Below are 13,295 nucleotides of genomic sequence, written 5' to 3' on the forward strand. Positions count from 1 at the left end.
ATGTTGTGAGTCCTATGGAAGTAGAGGATGTAGTTCTTCATATTGCTGCATATCCATTAGATAAATCTGGCAATTCAAAAACCTGTCAGTTTGACTGTGTATTGAACCAAGTAAGCCAGAAAGTCATTGAAAAATAGAGCCTATACAATTTTGACAAAAGTAGCTTTCATCCAATCATTGAGCTTCTATTTAGAGTCCATTGGCTATATTAGATATCTAAAATGATAAATCATATTAAATGGCAAGAAACTGGGTTAACAGAGTAAATGTTTCCCAATGACAGCTCATGTCCTTCTAGGATGTCAAGCTCCGCAAAGCTCAAACTTCAGGGAATAGAGTTAAGATAAGTGCTCAGTTAACCTTGACTCTCTCCCCCTGGAACTGGCAAGCCTTTTTAGCAGCTCCTGAAAGATAGACTTATCTGCATGCAGCAGCTACATTCAGTGTGTGATTTGTAGCTGTATTGGATGGCTTGAATAGTGGAGGCAGGAGGTGGTACAGGCTGGCAGAGGTGTGTTGGAGCTGAGGAGATGGGAATCACTCTGAGGAGCATCACTGAGCTGTGATTCTGATATGAGTAGATCAGGGTTTTGGACCCACTCTGTGCATGCAAGTAAAGGAAAAAGAAGCACATGTACCCTGTGGAGCTAGTCTGCATCATTTGATTGACCAACTGGGTAGGTTGTCTCTGTAGCAAGGCACCGGGGTGAGGTTTGCCAAGGGAATTCTCAGTAGTGAGGGGGGATATATGAGCAGTCTGTTGGTTTAATGATAAGGGAAAATATAGGGTTAGATGGTATCGTATGAGTCAGTGTGGAATGGTTGTTTCATTTCACAAGTGTGGTAATCGGTCAGGGGAGTAGGTTAAGTGTTTGCATGTAGGGCAGATGCAGTAGCTACTTGCAAAAAGTAATATAGCAAAATGGCAGATTGTGAGTATGTGTGTGATGATGGGCGTTTGGAAGAAATGCTCAAAGAGGACAGTGTTAAAGTTATATTACCTTATCTCTGTATTCCCTGGTTTTCTTAAGTTTCAGTTTTGCTGAGTTGTTAGCAGGAAACCTTGTCGCTGGGAAACCGCTGTGGTAACCAAGTTTCTTTCCTTTTAATTTCCTAGTTTTTTTTTTTAACATAAAGAAAACTTGTTGGTAGGAGTTAATGATTGTTGTGGCAGTTGTAGATAGCAAGTAAGCCAAGTGGACTACCAATCCCAGCCCTATATCCTTCTCCTCTCCACTGCTTAGCTCCACACCTCCTCCCCTACCAACCAGCCCTATCCCTTCCAGTCCAGCCACTCTCCCTACACTTCTTGTCCAGGCTACCCTCCACTCCTGGGGTGGGGGGTGTCCCTGATGTGTTTTCATGGCAGTATACTGAGGTTTCCAACTGGATCCACCCTTGCAATCTGACTTTCCCGTATCGATAAGGCAAGAACCCAAAGGCTGTCTCAAATGCCACCACAATTTTCTGAAAAGGAGCTGTATTCTGTGCACTGCTTAGCCAGTCTGGGTTTCTTCTCACATCCTCCAATGTTTTGTCAGTAGGTGCAGAACACAGGTATACACATGCATCTGCAGCACAGGAGGCTCAGAAGTGGCCTATTCATCTCAATGTGATACTCTTACCAGAAAACATCTCAAGGAGATGAATAAAGCCTGAAGCAATAGCTCTGAGATGTGTTAACTCCTCCATTTGTGTCAGTGGGTGTTCCCATCCTTCCTTTACAATGCTGGAGAGTGTTTGATATGTGTCAGTCATGCCCTTTCCCAGATTCTCACTCCAGTGTATTCTTGGCACATGGTCTGAGCATGCCTATTCTGAGCTATCCACTCAGAGGGGCAGGGCTTCCTCAGATCCTGGATCACATGGGAAAGGGGAGTAAGGAGAGGTGGGGTCAGACACCCCCAGTAAGGCAAACCCCTTCCCAGGACTTGGGTCCCATTAGTGGCGGCAGGGAGGATGGTTAGATCCCCACAAATGGGAAGCTCCCCCAGATCTTGTCACACAGGCACAGGAGCAGGGAGGGGGATTCAGACACCACTGGGGTGGGCTCAGTTTCCCAGAGCCTACAAAACATTCCGGGGGGAGGAGAGAGGGAAGGAAGGGAATGGGTCTTAAACTGTCCATCTCCTGGCACATGCACATGCAGAATGTGGGGCTGACAGGTGCCACACCCTATTCTCCCTCAGCCCCCAGCCACTCCACCTCACCCGAGCATCCCCAGCCCCTGCAATAATACAGAATGATGGATATAGTTCAATTATTTAAGTTATTGTTTATGAATAGTGTTGTAAACCAACAGAGTCTTCGTCGCACCTTCACTGCTTTAAATTAGAAGTAGTAACTCCATTGAAGTGAATGGAATTATACCAGTGCAAAATTGGTGTGAGAAAATATTTAGACCCAAAATCTGTCTTGAGGACATATTTGTTTTACAGTCATCAAGTTGTCATGGATTGCAATCACATAGCATAGTGATGGGTAACAAAGATGAACTGGATGGATAGATTTCACAGAAAATGTGAAATTGATTATTTGCCACGAAACATAAAATTTCATTGGAAAATGTGAAAATTAATTTTCTGCCTCTTTTTCACTTTGAGCAGTTTGTCTGGCACAGAGAGTTTACCTCTCCCACATCAAAGACATAACAATGAAAATCTTGAAGGACAATGCAGGCACATCATATTACCTCAACTGCAAGGTATACAGATATATAATGTACTGCAAACAGCTATGTGTGGAAAGCCCACATGACTGAGCTGGAATTTTCTAACCTACAGCATATTTTCCTATTGATCCACAAGTGCAAGCCTTTTTAGCAGCTCCTGAAAGATAAAAATGTAGTATTTCACAGAACTGTGGTGCCCAATGTATTTTTTGATAGATGCCTGGCTTAATTCTTTCCAAAAACATTTTGAAACTCTGAAATAGTTGGGGGGAGGGGAAAACAAGTGTGCAAATAAACAGGTTTCTTTTAAATGAAGGGGATTAGTGCAAGTCATATCCTCTTTTCTCATATTTACATTCATACTTTTAATGGCATTTGACTCTGAAATCATTCCAGTAAAGCGGAAAATTAATATTTTAATATGTCTACCTCTCCAGCAACTAGAAATAAGTAAAGTGGAATAAGTATTAGAGAAGAAAATGTTTTAGTATTAACTATATGTATGAATATTTATCATCACTTGCCATCACACATCTGCCTATCAGGTGCCTTTTCACTTATATACACAGTAAATCACTGTGGGAATCACAGTAGCAATTATTTTTATGTTGTACAGAAAAGAGAGTGATAATTTATTTTGTATATCTTTGATTAGATTTTACCATAGTTTTTCTCTGAGTGAATCCAGTAGTATCAAGCATATCTAATAAAAAATCATTATACAAGAGAGTCACGGAATGATACAATTCTCCTTTACCTATAATAAAAAAGTGTATTTAGGTAGGAGGATAGAATGTTAGAGGAGAAAACAAATGCATTTCCTTTCAGCCTTCAACGATGTCTACATTTTTGGTTCTGCTTAAGGGTTAGATTTGCAGAAAAATTACCCACTTGGTTCAGGTCTGTTTGTATCTTTTTTAATGAGTTTGTTTCAGTGATCCAACATGTAAATGTCAGTTTTACAGGAACCTGAACTGGTGGGTGGGTGGATTTTAGCTGAGTACCTTTGTGCAGACAAAGCAGCTACAGGAGTTTGATGGAGAGTAATGTTTCTGCCCCACAGAAAGGCTAATTATGCAATCAACAGCTGGATTGTATGTAGCCTCTGATTTATCAATTTGGTGGTAACTGGAAGGGATTTTAAGTACTGTGAAATAGACAATGTAAGTTTTGGCTAATGCTAGCGACAGTGTTTCCAGGCACTGTGTGAACTTTACCCCCATCTTTATGTCTGCCAGCACATCTCAGACTTGATTTGAAATAGCTCTGCTATTTCACCACTGAGAATCTCTTGACCAAAGAGTAAGCCCATTAAGTCAAGAAGAAGAACTTGAAGTGTCAATTGAAATCCAGCAAAGAATCCTGTGGCACTTTATAGACTAACAGACATTCTGGAGCATGAGCTTTCATGGGTGAATAGCCACTTTGTCAGATGCATGTAATGGAAATTTCCAGGGGCAGGTATATATATGCAGGCAAGCTAGAGATAATGAGGTAGTTCAATCAGGGAGGATGAGGCCCCGTTCTAGCAGTTGAGGTGTGAAAACCAAGGGAGGAGAAACTGGTTCTGTAGTTGGCAAGCCATTCACAGTCTTTGTTTAATCCTGAGCTGATGGTGTCAAATTTGCAGATGAACTGAAGCTCAGCAGTTTCTCTTTGAAGTCTGGTCCTGAAGTTTTTTGCTGCAGGATGGCCACCTTAAGGTCTGCTATAGTGTGGCCAGGGAGGTTGAAGTGTTCTCCTACAGGTTTTTGTATATTGCCATTCCTAATATCTGACTTGTGTCCGTTTATCCTTTTCCGCAGCGACTGTCCAGTTTGGCCGATCTACATAGCAGAGGGGCATTGCTGGCATATGATGGCGTATATTACATTGGTGGACATGCAGGTGAATGAACCGGTGATGGTGTGGCTGATCTGGTTAGGTCCTGTGATGGTGTCACTGGTGTAGATATGTGGGCAGAGTTGGCATCGAGGTTTGTTGCATGGATTGGTTCCTGAGCTAGAGTTACTATGGTGCGTTGTGCAGTTACTGGTGAGAATATGTTTCAGGTTGGCAGGTTGCCTGTGGGCGAGGACTGGCCTGCCACCCAAGGCCTGTGAAAGTGTGAGATCATTGTCCAGGATGGTTGTAGATCCCTGATGATGCGTTGGAGAGGTTTTAGCTGGGGACTGTATGTGATGGCCAGTGGAGTCCTGTTGGTTTCTTTCTTGGGTTTGTCTTGCAGTAGGAGGCTTCTGGGTACACGTCTGGCTCTGTTGATCTGTTTCCTTATTTCCTCGTGCGGGTATTGTAGTTTTGAGAATGCTTGGTGGAGATTTTGTAGGTGTTGGTCTCTGTCTGAGGGTTTAGAGCAGATGCGGTCGTACCTCAGTGCTTGGCTGTAGACAATGGATTGTGTGCTGTGCCCGGGATGGAAGCTGGAGGCATGAAGGTAGGCATAGCAGTCGGTAGATTTTCGGTATAGGGTGGTGGTAATGTGACCAGCACTTATTTGCACCGTAGTGTCTAGGAAGTGGACCTCCCGTGTAGATTGGTCCAGGCTGAGGTTGATGGGGGGTGGAAGCTGTTGAAATCGTGGTGGAATTTTTCTAGAGACTCCTTCCCATGGGTCCAGATGATGAAGATGTCATCAGTGTAGCATAGGTAGAGAAGGGGCGTGAGTGGACGAGAGCTGAGGAAGCGTTGTTCCAGGTCAGCCATAAAAATATTGGCATATTGTGGGGCCATGCGGGTGCCCATAGCGGTGCCACTGATCTGGAGATATATATTGTCATCAAATTTGAAATAGCTGTGTGTGAGGATAAAGGCACAGAGCTCAGCAGCCAGTTGTGCTGTGGCATCATCAGGGATACTGTTCCTGACAGCTTGTATTCCATCTGTATGTGGGATGCTCGTGTAGAGACCTTTTACATCCATGGTGGCTAGGATGGTGTTTTCTGGAAGGTCACCAATACATTGTAGTTTCCTCAGGAAATCAGTGGTGTCACGGAGATAACTGGGAGTGCTGGTGGCATAGGGTCTGAGCAGAGAGTCCACATATCCAGACAGTCCTTCAGTGAGAGTGCCAATGCCCGAGATGATGGGGCGTCCAGGATTTCCGGGTTTGTGGATCTTGGGTAGTAGATAGAATAACCCTGGTCGGGGCTCTAAGGGTATGTTGATTTGTTCCGGTGTTAGTGTAGGGAGTGTCCTGAGTAGATGCTGCAGTTTCTTAGTGTATTCCTCAGTGGGATCTGAGGGAAGTGGCCTGTAGAATTTGGTGTTGGAGAGTTGTCTGGCAGCCTCCTTTTGGTAGTCAGACCTGTCCATGATGACAACAGCACTTCCTTTATCAGCCTCTTTGATGATAATGTCTGGGTGGTTTCTGAGGCTGTGGATGGCATTGCGTTCTGCACAACTTAGGTTATGAGGCAAGCGATGTTGTTTTTCCACAATTTCCGCCTGTGCACATCGGCGGAAGCATTAAGTGTAGAGGTCCAGACTGTCATTTCGACCCTCAGGAGGAGTCCATGTGGAGTTCTTCTTCTTGTGCTGTTGGTGGGAGGGTATCTGTGTATCAGTGCGCTGTTCAGTGTTGTCCTAAAAGTATTCTTTGAGTCGGAGATGGTGAAAGTAGGCTTCCAGATCGCCACAGAACTGTATCATGTTGGTGGGGGTGGCAGGGCAGAAAGAGAGTCCCCGAGATAGGACAGACTTTTCTTCTGGGCTGAGTGTGCAGTTGGATAGATTGACCTTGGCACAAAGAGCGGAAATGTGCTAATAAAGTTTGCGGATGACACAAAGCTGGGGGGTATTGCTAACACAGAGAAGGACAGGGATACTATTCAGGAAGATCTGGACTACCTTGTAAACTGGAGTAATAGTAATAGGATGAAATACAATAGTGAAAAGTGCAAGGTCATGCACTTAGGGATTAATAATAAGAGTTTTAGATATATGTTGGGGACGCATCAGTTGGAAGCGACAGAGGAGGAGAAGGACCTTATTATTGGTTGATAACAGGATGACTATGAGCCGCCAATGTGATACGGCTGTTAAAAAAGCAAATGCGATTTTAGGATGCATCAGGCGAGGTATTTCCAGCAAGGATAAGGAGGTGTTAGTACCGTTATATAAGGCGCTGGTGAGACCCCATCTGGAATATTGTGTGCAGTTCTGGTGTCCCATGTTCAAGAAGGATGAATTCAAACTGGAACAGGTCCAGAGACGGGCTACTAGGATGATCCGAGGAATGGAAAACCTGCCTTATGAAAAGAGACTCAAAGAGCTTGGCTTGTTTAGCCTGGCCAAAAGAAGGCTGCGGGGGGGATATGCTTGCTCTATATAAATATATCAGGGGGGTTAACGTTAGGGAGGGAGAGGAATTATTTAAGTTTAGTACTAATGTAGGCACGAGGACGAATGGGTACAAACTGGATATTAGGAAGTTTAGACTTGAAATTAGACGAAGGTTTCTAACCATTAGGGGAGTGAAGTTCTGGAACAGCCTTCCGAGAGAAGTAGTGGGGGCAAAAGACTTTTCTGGTTTTAAGACTAAGCTTGATAAGTATATGGAGGGGATGTTATGATAGGATAGTTTAATTTGGGCAATTGATCTTGGATTATCACCAGATAAGTCTGCTCAATGGTCTGCGGGGAGATGTTGGATGGGATGGGAACTGAGTTACTGCAGAGAATTTCTTCTTGGATGCTGGCTGGTGAGTCTTGCCCACATGCTCAGGATTTAGCTGATCGCCATATTTGGGGTCGGGAAGGAATTTTCCTCCAGGGCGGATTGGCAAGGGCCCTGGAGGTTTTTCGCCTTCCCCTACAGCGTGGGGCATGGGTCGCTTGCTGGTGGATTCTCTGCAGCTTGAGGTCTTCAAACCAATTTTGAGGATTTCAATAACTCAGTCCGGGGTTAGGGGTTGTTATAAAAGTGGATGGGTAGGGTTCTGTGGCCTGCCTTGTGCAGGAGGTCAGACTAGATGATCATATTGGTCCCTTCTGACCTATGAGTCTATGAGTCTATGAGTCTATAATATTGCTAGGTGGGTTGGGGGTACCACGGTTGTGGCCCTATGAGGCAGGTAGGAGTTTAGACAGCTTACAGTCCTTTTTCCTTGGTAGAGAGGTGAAGTGAGTAATGTAGATCTCCTGTCTTATTTTAGTGAAGTCCGTTTGTATGGAAGTTTGGTTATTAATGAGAGTCTCCAGGTTGGAGAGCTCTTTTTTGATGTTTTCCTGTTTGCTGTATAGGATGCTGATCAGATGGTTCCTCAGTTTCTTTGATAGAGTATGGCATAATCTCTCACTGTGGTCTATGTAGTATGTGGATAGCAGTGGATTTTTTACCTTTAGTCCATTTGGTATGATGTCCATCCGTTTGCATTTGGAAAGGAAAACTATATCTGCCTGTATTTGTGCAAGTTTCTTCATGAGGTTGATGGATTTCCACTCCATACGGCTAAATGCAGTGCCTTGCATGGTGCCTCCAGCTTCCATCCCGGGCACAGCACACGATCCATTGTCTACAGCCAAGCACTGAGGTACGACCGCATCTGCTCTAAACCCTCAGACAGAGACCAACACCTACAAAATCTCCACCAAGCATTCTCAAAACTACAATACCCGCACGAGGAAATAAGGAAACAGATCAACAGAGCCAGGCGTGTACCCAGAAGCCTCCTACTGCAAGACAAACCCAAGAAAGAAACCAACAGGACTCCACTGGCCATCACATACAGTCCCCAGCTAAAACCTCTCCAACACATCATCAGGGATCTACAACCCATCCTGGACAATGATCTCACACTTTCACAGGCCTTGGGTGGCAGGCCAGTCCTCGCCCACAGGCAACCTGCCATCCTGAAACATATTCTCACCAGTAACTGCACAACGCACCATAGTAACTCTAGCTCAGGAACCAATCCATGCAACAAACCTCGATGCCAACTCTGCCCACATATCTACACCAGCGACACCATCACAGGACCTAACCAGATCAGCCACACCATCACCGGTTCATTCACCTGCATGTCCACCAATGTAATATACGCCATCATATGCCAGCAATGCCCCTCTGCTATGTAGATCGGCCAAACTGGACAGTCGCTGCGGAAAAGGATAAACGGACACAAGTCAGATATTAGGAATGGCAATATACAAAAACCTGTAGGAGAACACTTCAACCTCCCTGGCCACACTATAGCAGACCTTAAGGTGGCCATCCTGCAGCAAAAAAACTTCAGGACCAGACTTCAAAGAGAAACTGCTGAGCTTCAGTTCATCTGCAAATTTGACACCATCAGCTCAGGATTAAACAAAGACTGTGAATGGCTTGCCAATTACAAAACCAGTTTCTCCTCCCTTGGTGTTCACACCTCAACTGCTAGAACAGGGCCTCATCCTCCCTGATTGAACTACCTCATTATCTCTAGCTTGCCTGCATATATATACCTGCCCCTGGAAATTTCCACTACATGCATCTGATGAAGTGGTTATTCACCCACAAAAGCTCATGCTCCAAAACGTCTGTTAGCCTATAAGGTGCCACAGGATTCTTTGCTGCTTTTACAGATCCAGACTAACACGGCTACCCCTCTGATAATAGAAATCCAAACCACCATTTGTGGCTATGAGCCATGCCAAGCCTGGCTGGCGAAAGGCACTCATGAGCATCTAACTTGCTACTAAATAGAAACTGTTGATACTATCCTTATTTAGAGAAAGCAATCTACTACCCTATCTAAAAGAAAAAAGAAAAAAAGGGTAAAGGGCTACCAGTGCCACAAAATAATGAATGTTACAACTAACAGTTCCCTCTAATACCATGTACCTAACCCCAATTCATGAGCAAGATAAATGAGAAGCTACTGATGAGTCAACTGATCTCCACCAATGTTCAGAACCCATCCTATTCAGTTTTCCAGAGTAACTCAGAAATGGGGCTGGTGGCACTAGTGGAATCTTTCCTCTTATCTATGTCCATGTTTATAACATTGGCTAACTGAGCAGCATTCAGCATGGCCAATCATAAAATCTTGCTCGTCCTTATAGACTTGGAACTGTGAAAAATGCAGTAAACTGTCTCAGGCCTTTCTCAAACCTGTCCCAAATGCTAGTGATGGGTAATTACAGTTCTGCCCCCACAGCTCTCACTTGTAGACTTCCCTCTTTTTCCTGTCAGAACTGCATGTGGACAGTACCCAACTATAAATCTTCTTAACTTCACATGCTAGCAACACCTGCATCCATGTCCCCCACTCCATAAATGAGATCAGTGACTGATTAAGAGCATCTGACTGAAGCTACACCTGGAGAAGACTGAGGTTATGCCCACTGAAAAGGAAGGAATATTTCAAATGGGCTGGCCTCTCCTCCCCTCCCCTCCCCGTCCCCACCGTGGTCTATTAAGGATGGCCATGGTGACGCCATAGGAGAAAGACTACTTTGCTCCAGACCGCTTGATACCACACTCCTCATAGTGTATTGGAGCAATAGGGAGGCAGTGTGTGAGCACAAGAACAGAAAAGAGAAGAAGGAGAGGACAAAGATGGCAGAAAGGAATTGGGACAGGAGGATAAAAGGAGCAATACTGGCTCTCAGAGATCTATGTCCCACACTTGGTGGAGTGTCTGTGTTCCAGATAGCAGCACACCATAAGATGTATGGATGCAGCTAATCTACCTATTTCAGATAATATGAGGCCAAATCCTAGTCTTTTCACACACTTTTCCTTCGGGCAGTGCTCTAATTGGTTTAAATGGGAGTGTTGCAGTGATGGAGTTGACTAGTCTGGAGGCCTTGTGACCCTGTCTCATCCTGCCTCAGAAAAGATCAGAGGAGAAGTCCTCCAGATGGCCTAGTGTAGCTTAAGGGGAGCAGCCAATCAGAGCGGCTGCTGGAGCAGCCAGTCAGGGGCTAGGAGGGCCATATAAAAAGAAGCAGCAGAGACAGAGAAGTCAGTTGCTACATGGAGCTGGAAGAGATAGCACTAGGTTCCTAGCTGGCTGGAAGAGCAACGGGGCCATGGACAGTTCAGTGTGGGCAGGGCTGAGCCTGGGAAGGGTGGCTGCCAAAGGCTAGGGGAGCTAAGAAGGCGCTCCTGGCTGGCTGCAGGGACCAAGCAAGGACTGAGCTCAGAACCTAGCCAGACCAAGCAAGGGTACCACGATGGGTCCTGTTGCTCTGGTTAAAGACTGAACCAGGTGGAAGGGTTTTGGGGGGGATATCACAATGGGCCCTTTTGGACTGGTATAAATGGCAGTGTCTCCAGGAAGGAAGACTTGGTGGAAGGTAAAGACTGTATTCCTCAGAAGGGTTTGTTCTGTTCCACCCACAGATGCGTGTGTGACTTGGCTGGAGGGCCGAGTCAAAGAAGACCCTCTGAAGAAACCATTGGCCAAGTGGGGGGATGCTCATGAGATGTAGATGCCACCCTGTTCCAAGAACTAAGAAACAGCCGGCTCACACTCAACCAGAAGAGGGTGCTCGTGGGAGGCGGGTGTCGACCCCAACATACAACTGTCCATTTAAGGACTGAATGAGACAGGACTCCAGAATTTGGCTAGCAATGATGCCAGCTCAGACATTGCTCTTGGAAAGCTATTGGAAGCTCTTTAAGGATGTTGCTAAGTTTTCTGGAGAAAATGGGAAGGGGGAAGGATGCTCTTCAAGTTGGCCTGTGCCAATATGTCACCTGCCCACTCAGTGACTACACACATCCATGAACAAAAACCAAGGCTCCCATTTGTTGTAGCCAAAGAAAGTTGACATTTCCCCAACTTGTGATTAGTTTAAAAATATTTCAAGCATTAAACAGCTCTGTTATCCTCTATCTTTATTATTTTCATGGATTTTTATTTAATTTTAAAGTCGTGCTATTTATAAATACAAATAGCTCTGAATGTCAGATACATGTGTATAAACATCAGGACCCACACATACCACAGCTGTATTTGCTTGTGTAGAAACCCCATGCTGTGGTTATACATATCTGTAAATTAGTCTTTCTTCTTTGGATTCTATACAGCTCCCTGATTGCTTGTAAAATATAGGCATGTTTAGCCTCTCTTTCAGATAGAATAACAGCTAATGTGCTGTTATTTTCCATAAAAATTATGAGTTGTATAATATATTATGCCTCTGCCATAGATAAGACCCTCTTTCTGATGCATCACAGGTTATAGACATGCTGTTCTTTCAGGCAGTCTCGAAACCCAAATGTTTAGGATATCAGTTTGTTTCTTAAAGATAAGTTTAATTTTCTCCTGTTGATTGATGTTAAATGTAGCTAGGAAATAAATGCCTCTTTACTCATTATCTGTGCAGTGTATTTATTCTACACTAGAGTCCAGTTAAAATTGTTAATGTCTATGTTCCACATACTTTTCAGAGTTGTTCTAATTGGCCACCATTTCACAGAGCTCATTATTCACTAGGGTGACTTTCTGGAGACTGTTTCTAAATATACTAGAGATGATGGGTATATTACTTGCATAAAAATCTTCCAGCCTATAAAACCTGATCTTGACTTGGCTGAAGAAGATAAGAATGAATTCTGTCTAACTCAAGACATACCTAAGGGCTCTCCACATAAATGACTTGCTTTCAGTACTACGGCTCTGGAAAATCCCCCACTGTCAGTGGAACTGGGGGAAATCATCATATTTCATAATTATTTTCACAAATCAGAAAACTTTCATTTTACAGAGATGAGCTGTATAACTGTGTAGAATGGATAGTCTTTGTTCAAGAGCAGTCCAACACTCACTTAGCAGGGGTTTTGTATACCAGACCAAAATCTTTGATAGAGATTTTTTGGATAGAAGATGTAAGTCAGTGGTAGGTAACCTGCTACCCATGCGCTGCAGACAACCCCACCAGGGTAATCCACTGGCAGGCCATGAGACAGTTTGTTTTCATTGAACATCCACAGGTACGGCCACCCACAGCTCCCAGTGCCCCTGGACCACGATTTAAAAGGGCCCAGGGCTCCTGCCACCACTGTTGTGGTACCGCAGCCGTCTTGGGCCCTTTAAATTGCCACTGGAGTCTTGGGCAGCACGGGCCAGGCAGTGCAGATGGGCTGGCTGGGGGATGCTGACCCAGCCCTGCCCCTTCTGCCTGAGGCCCCGCCCCTTCCAGGGGGGCCAGAGCCAGCCCTGTACTGATAAGAGCTCCATTTTACTTTCACCCCGAGAGACGGGGAGCTTGAAGTCTGGTTCTTTTCCTCGCTCTACCACAGACTCTATATAAGTGTAACCTATGTAAAGGGCACATAAGTCAATATACTTACCAAGTCTCTGCTACAGAATTCCTCTCTGACTTCAAATATCCTTTAATTTAGGAACCTTCTGTACACCAAAAGTGGAAATTATAATAGGATTTATTTTCTTTCTCTCCATAGAAATCCAGTACCAGTTTTTACCATAAGAGTGTTATGTACACACAAAATTAATTTCAAATGCCTTTGTCTGAATAATATTCAAAAGGTAAATCATTACAGCACAGCAGTTATACAATGCACCCTAGCTAGACTAGCATCACTAACTACGGATTTGTTATTTTCCTTTAAAATGAAGAATATAACACCAGGCCTAACCACTTCCCCTCCCCAAATATGTGTAATACCTTACAA

This window comes from Gopherus flavomarginatus, chromosome 7 (assembly GCF_025201925.1).
Source record: "Gopherus flavomarginatus isolate rGopFla2 chromosome 7, rGopFla2.mat.asm, whole genome shotgun sequence".
Taxonomy (NCBI): Eukaryota; Metazoa; Chordata; order Testudines; family Testudinidae; genus Gopherus; species Gopherus flavomarginatus.